The sequence below is a fragment of the Calliopsis andreniformis genome, chromosome 1 (genome assembly GCF_051401765.1).
Source record: "Calliopsis andreniformis isolate RMS-2024a chromosome 1, iyCalAndr_principal, whole genome shotgun sequence".
NCBI classification, from domain to species: domain Eukaryota; kingdom Metazoa; phylum Arthropoda; class Insecta; order Hymenoptera; family Andrenidae; genus Calliopsis; species Calliopsis andreniformis.
In genome coordinates, this window is record NC_135062.1 from 12,511,394 (window position 1) to 12,524,476 (window position 13,083).

The 13,083-nt window shown below is 44.6% G+C and overlaps 1 protein-coding gene across 8 annotated transcripts in view; it reads right to left on the minus strand.

Annotated features, from left to right (window-relative positions):
• The window catches only part of Ph4alphaefb (prolyl 4-hydroxylase subunit alpha-1), a 260,485-nt gene that overhangs the window by 84,882 nt on the left and 162,520 nt on the right, over positions 1-13,083 (minus strand). The window lies entirely within an intron of this gene.

The following is a 13,083-nucleotide window of genomic DNA, read 5'->3' on the forward strand; positions in this document are numbered from 1 at the left end:
GTGAAATTAATCTTAAACTTACGAGAGGCTATTTCCCAATCACGTATTACTACGTCCTCATCGATTCTAATATACCCAATAACCAATTCTCAAGACGATGCAACAAATGGCAGCCAAATTGCATTACTCTCGCGTTACCCCCACCCTCTATGCTTTCTAATTTCATGTGCCGCGTTCAGTTTCTCGATTAGTTTAATATCGCCTTCGTGAATACGAGAATGAGACAGCGATTGGAAAATAGTGAACACTTCAGTCGTCGGGAGAGCAAAAAGTCGGTATTACTTAAAGATTACAGTTCTTTCGCGACTCTCGCCAAGGCCGCGAGCTTTCACCCTCCCTCGCGTGAGACTTAGAAAACGCTGAGCTTGCACATTTCATGCAGCCAATTTATTATCCCCCTGCCGCCAGCCACTCTGCTCTTTCTGCTCTTTATCAATTGTTCCTCAGGTTTTTACGATTTCCCACTCTCGATACCCGCGATGGGGTGGGAAATGGAGATAGGACGCGAGGGGATGACGTTTGAAATTCATTCTATCGGTACACACTGATGAGTTACAGGGACGTTTGCATTGGATGATTATTGCATCGAACGAGATAGCGTGATTTACATGAAGTGATGTTTCTTTTTCTCTCTTTTTTTTTTAATTTTTAAGTGGTGTGATGGGATCACTGTGTTCGCGATAATCCAAATCCTATTTTATTCGAGGGAGAATAATTCCAGATATCTATGGAAGTATCATAATTCTAGACAGAAAAATATCAGTAATTTTTATAGACCAACGTGACCCACAAAAATGTCAATTTTCTGCACACTATTATTCATCGTTTTCCATAACCAGTTTCCAGTGATGCCACTCTGCTATTTATCACGAATTGTTAGAAGAAGAAAACATAAGATGAGATATAAAACAAGGAAATTCCAACTATTCTGCGTCTCGAACGTGACTCATAACCCTCTTCCTTTATTTTCATTTCGCGATTTAAAGAGGGTAAAGGGGGGTGTGTGAACCTCGAACACCTTTAGAGTGGAGACGAAAGGGGTAGTCGAACGCAGAGAGAATGGTCTGGCCATAGATTTTTACGGGTCGTTCTCCAGCAGGCAAATCGCGACAATTTCGGCCGCCGATGCGGAAAATGAGTTTCCACGCTGCAGGAACTTCTCTCGCTTGGATATTCGCGAGTCGCTTCGGAAACCTCGGCCAAGGTGCGATCCTTCGAATCGACGAAGGGGCGGTGCAACGTTCAACGCTGTTTCGCGATACTCCGCACACTGATTCAGGGAAAAAATGATCATGAGGAAAGGAGGCATTAAAACTTTCGAAATAAGAAAGTTTCGGGGGCTGTTCTCTGTGGAATGTCGAGACATCGACGAAAGACCAACTTAAGAGGGTATCGAGGAATCGAGAAGAGCTACACTCTTAGACGTATATTAAACTAGCGTAGCCACTTAAAACAATTAATTATTAATACTATATTCTTCTGCTAATTATTTTCATTATTTTTCATGGTAATATAATTACACCAGGGATTTGAGATAAAAGAATGTGCTTCATGTTTGCGGAATAATGTACCAAGAGTGCACGATGATGCATTCATCCAGATGAAATCTGAAGAATAATTACGTACGAAAGACGAATACTTTGTTCATGACAGTAAAAAATTGCAGGGGGTCACACTCTTCAGAGTTATTTTTAAAGACAGAGCTTCATCCACCCTTTTACTTTGTTCCAGTACAGTTTTTAATTATTCGTAAAATTAGAGACTCCTCGTCATATTTATTTCTTGATTTCTTACACAGCAGGCTTGCTCCAGTTCTGAAACGCTTACCCGCTAATTAAACAATCCTCGCGAGTTATTAAAATTGCACAGTAAAAAAACTTCAGCGAAACAAGTTTTTTAATATTAAATTAACAACACCTAGAACTTCGATATTAAAAGCGTTTCCATGCTCGTAAAATGTTTTGAAACTGAAACATCAGGTCATCAGCAAACAACTGGCGAATCAATACGTAAACATCCTGTGACAAGCCCAAACACATTGTTATTAAACTTTTCGAGGGAATATGGAATTTAATTTCATTGAATAAACTATATAGGAAAAACCGACTGGACTCGAATTGCGTAGTAGATGAAAAAAGGCAATAAAAAGTCTGCATGGGATTGTATTTGATACGTCAGGCAAATTCGTCAACAATTGAGTTACTGGGTACACGGTTGACAGCAAGATGAATCGGAAAAATCTGTTAATGTACGGAGCTTTGTTCCAGGGGATTTAATTGTCGCGGAAAAATCGCGTGTCTCATTTTGTCGAAGCGCTGACGCGATTCCCCGATAATTAAATTACATACAATCACGGGGACGAAAGGGCCCCGTGTCGTGTTTCGAATTCACTCGACTTCACGGAGGCAAATGAAACGTTTCATTTCGACCTGGACGAATGACGCCTTTGCGATGAAACTCGACGGGCTGAATTAACTAATAGTAACTAAATTTCAATCAATCGAACCCGCGGATACTAATTTCGCGCGCTGTATGAACCATAGACTCTGATCGATCCAATTTTTACCATCGACCATTCGCCACTCTAGTTGCTTCGGCGCTAATTTCCATATTGGACCTTGTTAGACTCCAATTGAATCCATGGCAAAGGACACACGCAGGACATAGTTGCCATTAAATTCATAAATCAGATCGTGGACTCTGCTCGCTTTATATATCACTCTCGTTATTCTATTGACTTTATTAACAATATCTCGTCCCAGATGAAACGGTACTCGATAAATTCCAGCGATACCTGCCACTGTATGATATCGTCCGCAGAATCGCGCGAGAGTGATTACTAAACGTACGAATGATGTGGCGGGGGCAACGCATGACTGTGTCGAATTTGCCTGACAGCGGGCATAATTTTGTCGATGGAAGTTTATTGAACGATCATCCCGCTGCTGCGTTTAATTAACGTATCGTATTACTTCGTCCAGCTTCCTGTTAACTGAAAATTTCGTTTTCGCGTGGAAACGGCTGCAACAATGAAATGATAGTCGTTCGTAATCATGTAGTATTACGCTCCTACTGTGCTTGCTAAATGACACTTTAGTGTTGCATGGTGTATGCGTATAGTGTACTAGGTTTTTCAATGGGATAGGGAGGGGAGTATGAAACACGTAGTGCTATGTTCTTTGAGATTCCTTGGATGGATTGCAAATGAATACTTCTGAAGGCTCCAGGATATCCAGTAGTACACTTCTTAGTGATTTTGTGTGAAAATCATGGTACATAATATACATATGGTAGTACTATGTTCTTTGATATTTCTTGAGTAAATTACAATTGAATTCTTCTGAGGGCTTCAGATTACGTAGTAGTATGTTTTTTAGCGAGTTTTTGTGAGACTTGTGGCAGACTTTGTGTGGGAGACTTTGTTCTTTGGTATTTGTTGGATATATTCAAATTAAGAGTTTCTAGGTGTTCATATTACATACTGATACGTCTGTCGTGAGTTTCGTTAAAAGATTGTGGTACACGTAGTACTACGTTCTTTATTAAATTAAATCTTCCCTATCAAAGCTATGTGATAACTTTCCACACTACAATAAATCGCAAACTTTTAGCACTTCCAACACGTATTACCACGTCCTCTTCTAAGCTCCTCACATCCTTCTATCAATAAATTCCAGAAAATATGAAACAACCTACTTCCTCGAATCTCTGCCACTTTTCCAGGTCCTCGACCTCAGCCACACCGTGAGTCACTCCGTATCGATATCTCTGACCTCGATAAATCCAGAGCAGAGATCAAGTCTGCTCCGAAACCCCACTCCATGCGCCCAGTTAACAATTCCCTCATCAGGAGAACGAAAGAACCCATGCCGCTCAAAAGCAACCAAATTCCCCAAAGGACATCAACATTTCAAATAATTACGCTCAGCAGCGACCTAATATGTCCATCTCCGAAAAGGAACACTGCACGCTGCGTTCCCACGTCGACGAACGAAACGGTCGAGATTAAGCGTCGCGCGATTCAATTTGCACCCGATAATTTTCGCCCCTCCCGAGCGAGAACCTCGCAGAGTTTGAACCTTCCGCGGAGAAAGAGCCAGTGCCCTGGCCTGCCTCCCACGCCAAGGCAATTCCACTTGAAAATTACGCGAGAAAGAGTCGGAGGAGCGTTTAGAGGCGGGACGACGAAGGAGGCAGCGAAACGAGGGGAAAAAAGTCGACGACGAGGGCCAGGCACGTACGAGGCGAGCACGCGAAACGTGGAAACTGCGGAGCGACGCGAGGTCGACTGACCGTGCGTCCATTCACGCCGGTAATGGATCAATCAGGCCACAAATTATCCGCGGGAACCGCGTTACCGAAAAAATAAACTCGCCCAGAGGAATTGATCGAGGGAGATTGCGCAACGACAGAGTGTGGAATTCGGTGCGCGATAAGGAAGATGCATCGACGATATCCTGTTGATAAATTGCGATCGTTCCAGCCCGGTATGATGAATTCGAACAGAAAATAGAGAAGCAGGAATTGAAATATGGGGCTAAAAGCGGCGATGGAGCGGGCTCGGGCCAGGTTTATGGGAGTCGTTGTTTCAGGGAACAGCGAAAATAGGAGAATGAAAATGGTTCGAAAACGTGGCAATGGATGGCGAGGGGTAGGTAGTTGTGAGGCTGAAAGATTAGGAAAATGAAAATGGGCAAGGGGGGACTGAAGGGGAGGTCAATTGGAGGGTTAGTAATTGTTTTAGATGATGCAAGGTGTGAGAGTGGGGGCATAGGAGGAGCAGAATCAAGTTGGAAAAATGGAAGAAAAATTTAGAAGACATAGGGTAATTTACTTGAAGCAAAGATTTTAATATTGTGTTTTGGTATGTTGAGAATGTACATCGAAGCTGAGACTGAGAGACAACAGATAACACTGAAGAACTGAACAAGTAAAATTACAATAGTGACCAATAAGATTGCAACACTCCTTAAAAATACTATCTATTGAATATTAAACTATTACACAAATCAAAATTTCAAGTAAAAAAGTTGAGCTAGATTAATAACCACAAGCACTGATATTTGTAAGACAGTGTTTCTTCAATAGCCACTACTATATAAAAATAAACTAAAATAAAATATATGCAATTCATCACGCTTGCATCAAGAGTTCCCCAAGAATATATCAAAAAGAATACAAAAAAGCGTAAGAAAAAAAGAAACAAGAATATCCACCATATATTGCAGCATACATTTAGGGAATTCGAAAAGAATCCCAGAGATTCTGAAGAAAGTCATCTAAACCAGATATCCCCGAAGAATATGAAATGAAAGACACTCCGAAAGAATCCAGAACTCGAGGAGTACAGCAAGTGGTCCAGCGAGCACGCATAAGAGCGGAGGACGCAGTCACATGGGCACGACTAGTGGGAGGGCTAGCACGAGGGAGCATGATCAACGTGAGGAGGCGAGGGGCGAGGAAAGAAGCGAGCGGAAAAGTCACGTAGGCCGCCTCGGCCCGACGACGATGACGGAGGCCAGGCCGCGCTGTTGCTGCTCTTGCAGTCGTCGAGACATCGAATTATCGCAAAGTTTCCGACAGGGGCGGAATACGAATGAGCCCTCGAGGCAGGCCCTGCCCGACGCGGGGATATCGGCCGCTGTTGGGCGTCCATTGGCCAGCAAAACGCTGGATCCCTTGGCCAATCCCTCTGAGAACTTTACTTTTAATGGAGCCGAGGGGGCGAACAGCCCCCTCTCCCCCGCCGCGAATGATCGAATCGAGCGGCGAGGAACAACACTTCGATATGTACATCCTCCAGGACGATAAATCCCCGGGCGAGTCGCGGAATCTGCGAGCAGAGGCGAGCCAATCTGCATTTCATGCGGCTCGAGGCCCCTGTCGCCATGGCGATTCCTTCCGCAACTTTAGATTTATTCCTCACAATTACCGCTGCGCTCGCGACGCGAGCTCTTTCGACCGTTCAAGACTTTCGAAGCTTCCTTTTTCCATCCTCTCGCGCCTTTCTTTCTGCGTTGTTTCCCTTTCGGCGGACTGACGTGTCGCTTTTACGCTTCTTGGGGGACTTTGGGTAGCGCTGGTGGATCTCGACAGAGTTTTTAGTTGAAGTCAGAGGAGAAAATTTGGAAGATGAGTAATTCTATACCTGAGAGCTATACTAACCCATGTCTATTTTTTTTTAAATTCAGTTTTTTACAAGATCTTGCTGCTTTTTCTTCGTTTTATTAGAATAACAGGTGTTTAGTTAAGTTACGTTGTAAGTGAAGGAAATTCAATAGTATAAGTTATATTAAGAAATTAAGGGATTGTAGGAACAAATTACAACTTATTATTATTATTCTCCAACAATTCCTATATAATTTTTTGTATCTATTTTGTTGGAGATGCATCCTAACAGATTTTAATGTTCTGATTTCGCGATGGGGTATTTCCTGGAGATTAAATCCCAGATGAATTTTGCTTGATGATTTGGAAAGTTACACGTGTCTCGGTGAACGTGGGACCCAGAGGCATTCCCCTTACGTAATTCCAATGGACTTTCTGCTCAAAATTCCGCTTGAATTTCGCCTGTGACTTGTTCGAGTACAAACCACGTCCGCCATTAGCAAAACGCCGCTTCGCCAGCATTGAAAGTAGCTTCATCAGGGTCAGAGGAGACGCTAATACTGAGCGTGGCTTTTTGGGTGGCGCCCACGCTCCGTGCTCTGACTTACACGCAGCTCGTCCACCCATAAATAGCATTTTTCATCTTACAGCATATTCCGCTGGCTTGGCTCTCACGTGGACGTAAGACAGGGCGTGTTTATGGGAATAGAAAACTGTCAGCGTGACACTGGGATCCTTGCTTCGTGCACTGTCACGTTGAAATATAGTGACTGAAGTGAGATCCACTCACAACGAGAATGGTGTTCTCTGCGATATCTCTGAAGACACGAGCCAGTATATAACGTGTCCCTTGTTACTTATCTACTTGTAGTTAGTTATTTTTAATTTATTTAAAAGGGATAGGAAATATTGATTGCATTCTTTGAATTTGGAGCTGTTTTTAGAGAGTCACTACTTCTCTAAAAGACGCTATAAATATTGATACTCAAGGTCTTTCTGTTACACTCTCCTTTAAGTGAAAGATGAGAACCACTGACGCAAGATCACAGGCTCTGAATTTCAAATCAAGTTCCCCAAAGTCACTAAATTACACTCTCGAACGCAAAAAATCGTCAAGCAGGACCCCAGTCCACCGTTCCCAAAAGTCAGGAAACTCAGTTGAGAATCTCTGAGCAACAGCCTTCGAAACAGTAATACCTAAATATAGACAGTCGAACACAGACCGCTCAGCTCCAATTATCGAAAATCATTAACACACTGCTCCGTGCTCCCAGAATCCTAAACACACTATCCCATGGAAACTTGGGACCTTTCGCTATCATATCTCTCGGCTCCAACTATCCCTGCATCTCTGCGACGATATGAAAGGAACGGCGGAGCAGAGGGAACGTGAAAAAGGGAGGGACAGTAGACAGGAAGCGATGGGAAGGACAAGGGAATCAAAAGCTCGAAGAGACAAGGGTCGTCGGAGCGTAGAAAGTCCAGGGAGCGAGATGAAAAATCATAGCGAGTCGAAAGCAGCGGGGCGGCGACCGAAACGGAAGCAGAGGCGAGCGAGGGGAAGGCGAGAGGAAGTTGCGCGTAGGACGGACGATTGGATTAATTTATCGCGCGGAAACGCTAGACGGGAGAGCGTTTTTCCTTGGACAGGCGAGGAGCCTCTTCTTTAAGAGCGTCGTCGCGATGTGTCGCTTCAGCTCGCTGTGCCTGGGCGGAAGCGATTCGAATCGCGGAGATAAGCGCGATTCACTTTATTTGCGAAACACTCTCGCGTTTAGGAGACCTCATTCAACGTCCCATGTACTGGGTGTCGCAACTGTGAGGGTACAAGGGATAAAGATTCTGTGTTTGAAAAGGGAATTATTTTCTTTTTCGATAGAGAGAAGGCTGACACTTTATTGGGATTTGTGGAGATGTCGATGGGCTGAGACAGAGATTCTATTGCTACTGGCGATTTGGTTTGAGACACCTTGTATAATATAAGAAACGTGGGGCTCTGTGGAGGAGTCGTAGCGAGGAGATACGTAAGCAATTATAGTCTGGAGGTCTAATGGTAAGTGCAAAGGAGCTACTTCGGAGAAGGCAGGTAACTGTTCTGTTTTCAGAAACTGGAATCTTGTAATTGGATGGAAGAAGTCCCAGAAAATTAAAGGATTAAAATGTTTCAAAGTTTGAATATTTGAAAACTAAAAAGATCTTGTGAGTAGCATCATAAGGGGCTTGGAATTTATCTGAATCAAATATTTCAAGTGAAGACTAACAGTAAAATTTAAGGACATGAAAATTAAAAAGACCTTGTGATTCCAAAGAAGCTCAAATATCAAATATTCCAAGTAGAGATTAAAAATAAGCAGTGATTTGACGTCCTATCTCTCCCACACATCTACACCACAAAAGCATCCCAAGAACTCCAAACCCCAACTGAATCCATTTTACATCTTCATCTACCTTACGATTCCACAACCCTCGCAGAATTTAACACTCCTGGTTCTGGGTCACATCTTCTCCCTCTCTCTCTAATCAACCTCCATATCGCGCCATCCTCGCCCCGCGACATTCCAGCTGGAAGCAGCAGAGGCGAAGAGAGATAGGAAACCGTGTTATCGTAATCAGGTTTCAGAGCGTATCGTGCTTGTCCACAGCACGAAGCGATCGCTTCTCCGGTCACGTCATCTGGCCTGAACGAAAATAGAAGGTTCCTGTCCTGAAACGGCCATTAGGATAATTCGACAGAACCCAAGGTGGACCAGAGATGGTGGTCCCCGATCGAGTGTATCAACGAGACGAGAAGTCGAGAGTGGCTCGCGATTAGGATCTATCTCTAGGTCTCCACGAGGAGACCGAGATACCGTGGCTCCTCTTCAGGGTCGTTTGTTGGGGATTTGTCTGGGGACTTCGGTCGCCGACTCAGTGGACGCTGATCTATGAAATCCTTTTCTATTCACTCGTCGATCCCGAGGACTTACAGGACTCGGCTGCCTGCTTGGACATGCAAACTCCGACGCTGTCAAGTGATAGAGAAGTTTCGACGCGGAGCTCCGCTAATCTCGAAGGAGTTTTTCCTCTGAAGGAGGACAGGGCTCTGATAGTTCGGGAGCAACCCACCGACAGACGATCCGAAGAAAAAATCGAGCTCACGGGGCGGGGCTTAGCGTCGAACCCTCGTGTAATCCTGACCCTGTGGCCCTGGCCAAAGGATCCAGAGTCTCGGGGTAATCCTTGGTCGGAATCGAGCCCTGGCCGCTCCCCGTCACAGGCTGCAACGCCTGGACTCGGTGCAAATGGCCTCACCCCACGCCGTAAATCCATTCTCGAAGCTGATCACGATGCCGAGGAACTCTCACCCTTATTCCGCGCGGAGCCCCCTTCTGCCGCGAATTTATCCCTGTTTGTTTACCCCACGCGTCGAGATTGGGGAAATAATGAATTTAACTGGCGGGGGAAGCTTCTTTGATGATCTTAGAGACTGGAATTAAGGGTATTGGTGGCTGGGAGTGGGGATAGCAGAGTCTGCGTGGTGTAGAATATTGGGAGGCAGGATTTTAGGAACGTAGAATTTACATAATGGGGGATCTACGGGATATAAGTGAGAATGCAGAATTTGGGGAATTTAGTCATCGAGGGTATATAAATTTGTGGGGTAGAATCCGGAGCGCGTTGAAACTAGGAAGTACAAAAATGTGAAGTGTAGAATTTAGGGAATCTTGAGACCAGGAAATATAGAAATCTGAGAGTGCAGGATCTACAGAATTTGAAGTCTAAAAAAATAATATACAAATCCAAAAATGTAAAATCTAGGGACTTTTCGGGCCAGAAAATCGGGAACTCTGAAAGTGTAGAATCTAAGAAATATTCCCACCAAGAAATACCGAAATCTGAAAGCATAAAATCTAGAAAATATTCAAATAAAAAATAGTAACCTAAAAACCTAAAAAAATAAAGTCTCCAGAACACAGAAACCAGGGAATATAAAAATTCATCTACCACAACATGAAATTTAAAAATTCCTCAGAAAATCATAGTCCCCATTCAGTCTCCCATCTCAGTCTCCAATTTTGCAAGACGGAACTGACGATAACTGGTAAAAAATTGACAACGACTAATGGCAGATGAAAGTAGAGGACGTCCACTTCCTGACTGGAGATCCTCCAACGAACGTTGGATCCCAAAGCGCGGCTAACGAGGCGATAGATTCGTTCCCTCGGGAGGTCATGACATAGAATAACTCTCATCCCGGGAAATATAGAGGAGCTCGATCCTGATCGCTGCAGCAATCAGTAAATTCTTATGTCAGGAAGGTACGTGCCTTTGATAAGAAGCAGGAAACCTTTGATATCGGATGAGCTCGATGCACCGTGGAAATTCTTCTTCCCCGTGGACTCCTAACGCTGCGTTCTCCCAGCAGCTCGCGGGCTGCTACTTTCCCCAACTAACATCTCAGAAACTGCGTCCTCAAATTGTTGCCCCTTATTTACTGTTCCCTTTACCCCCAGGCGTTCCTTCTTTTGTCAATCGGAGCGAAGCTTCCGGTGGATCTTCATCCAGGATCGTTCGCAAATTAATTCGAGATCACAACGACTAATTGTCTGTAAACTGATATCGGAGAGTCCTCCCCTCTCCTTTATCGATCCAACGAAAGTTTCCCAACTCGAACAGAGGCCAGGTTCAATCGCCTGGCGTAATGATTCGCGTTCGATTTCTGGAAAATAATTTTCTCGCGTCTGAAGAGCTTGTTCCCCTCCTCGAGAAGACGATTCCCGAGAGGGGGGACAGGACCATTCATCCGGCGTCTCTTACCTAGCGTTTCTGCGATTCGACGACCCTCGATATCCCAGGAATCGATGGTTCGCCGTGAAAACGAACCCGACGAAAAATGAGCAGACGGTTTCGTGGCTTAAAAATTAACCGAGCCGAAGCCCCTCATGAGGAAGACTCATTTTCTGGACGATTCTACGTAGACTGCAAATATTTTGCCGAGGTACTTTCTAACAGAGACTGTTTGCAATTCTTTGGCAGTCGGAGGGAAGTAGTGATCGATGGGAGGGCATGCGTTGGGTGTCTGTTTTTGATGAAAGTGTTGAGGATGATTTTTTTTTAAATATGAAAATCTGAATCTTTTAGTATAGACGCACAAGGCTGAGAATTTTGTTAGTTTGACTGAAGGTCGATTAGAGACTGAACAATCCTTCTTTTATCTAATGAATAAGAAGATAATGGATACACAAAATTTTCTTAAGGCTGTAATCGGTGTTGAATTAAACTGACGAAATCGTCGTTCGTGTGCGTCTAAGTTTAATATTTAATTTTTTGGAAATTCGAAAACCTTGAGAATTGAATATTTCAAATTTTTTAATTCGAACTTGTTACCTGCGAAAAAACCAAGGAATAGATTCAAACTCTAAAACGATCTCAACTTCATCTCTAACTTCTCCCAAAATGACCCCAAGAACTTGCTACATCCCTCTGAAACCTCCCTCCAGTGTTCCCACCTCCCCAAACATCTCCCCCTCGATTCAAGTCATGTTCTCTGCTGTCCCCAGCCTGTAGATATTTTCCCTATTCCGCAAGCTCCCGCACGATGCACCCGAAGCTCTCAAGAAAGAGGATCCAAGCGGTCCACAGGCCATTGGTCACGCGACTCGAGTGGCTCTGGACTGGGGCGAAGGAGATCTCGAAAGGACGTCGAAGTTTCCCAGATCCCCGACCCAAGTCGACACGTAAGCCACGTACAGTATCCCAAGGCTTCCCCTCCGTGAACGACGATCGTGGACAATCGATAATCCGATCGCAGGAGATCGCCAGGAAACGGCGGGGCTAGACGCTGGTTCGTCTGCTGCTTTAAAAATTAACCTCCAGCGCTCGGGGTCTCGACCAGGGTTGGGGGCGAGCAGCTACAGAAATGCCCGTCGATGTCACCGACGATTTTCCAGCAATCCAGCCTGAAAACTCATGACCCTCTCCTCGTCTCCTCGTCCTCTTTCTTCCTGCTCCTCGCGTTCCTCCCTTCTCTGTTTACCCTCCCAGTCGGCGGTGCTTCGTTCCCGAACGTCGTAAATCTTGCAACGAATCGCTTCCCCTTTTTTAACCCCATACTCTCACTCCCTATGCCTGGGTCCTGATACGTTTGCAACTGGAGCGTGTTCGTGGCGCTTTTTTCGCGACGCGGTCCGCGAGGAAAAAAGGTGGAATCCGCGGAACCGTCTCCTGGGGTAAAAAGGTCGCATCACATACGCCGATTCCAGGGTAAACGCCACCACTTGGCACGCTGGTGAATTTTGCAGCAACGTCTGCGGTGATGGCCCGATGAAATGTACCGAATTCCGTGGGTTTGTTAATTATTCAGGTCTCGCGGCTGTTTTCGGCGTCGATGGGTTTAGTGACGCTATGATGTGTTATGTCTGTGGTGATTGGGAATCGGGAACTAGTTCGGGGCGAGCTGAGGGCTTGAGAGGTTTTTTTGGGAGGACTTGGCGAGAGAAGTGACGATGGTTGCTTGGTGGGCTTGGGCTTCTTGGGGAATTCTGTGGAATGGATTTTTGGATGCAGTTGCAACTGGTGTACTGATTGTGAGTAGGTTTTTTTTGGTTTTGGGGTTTAGGTTTGTTGCATCTTCTGGTGTTGAGGTACTCAAATTTTCTGAGGTTTAGGTTTTTTTAATTTTCAGGTTTTCCAGATTTTAGTTTTTTAGGTCTTCAGCTTTTGAAATTTTCTGTTCTTCAGGTTTTGAAGTTGTTTGAGGTTGTCAGTTCTCCAGGATTCGAGAGTTTGAAGTTTTCAGATTCCAAAATTTTCAAATATTTCTCTGAACGATCACATGGACTATCAATTTTTTAAATATTTTACAGTACACTAGCTAGGCACTTTTCTAAAAGGTGGTTTATGTGGTTCACGTTTGCTTCGCTTTGCAGCGAGTGATTCCCTAGCAACTCTCTCCTAAACCTGTGGCCAGCAGCGTATATCATCGACCATCTACAA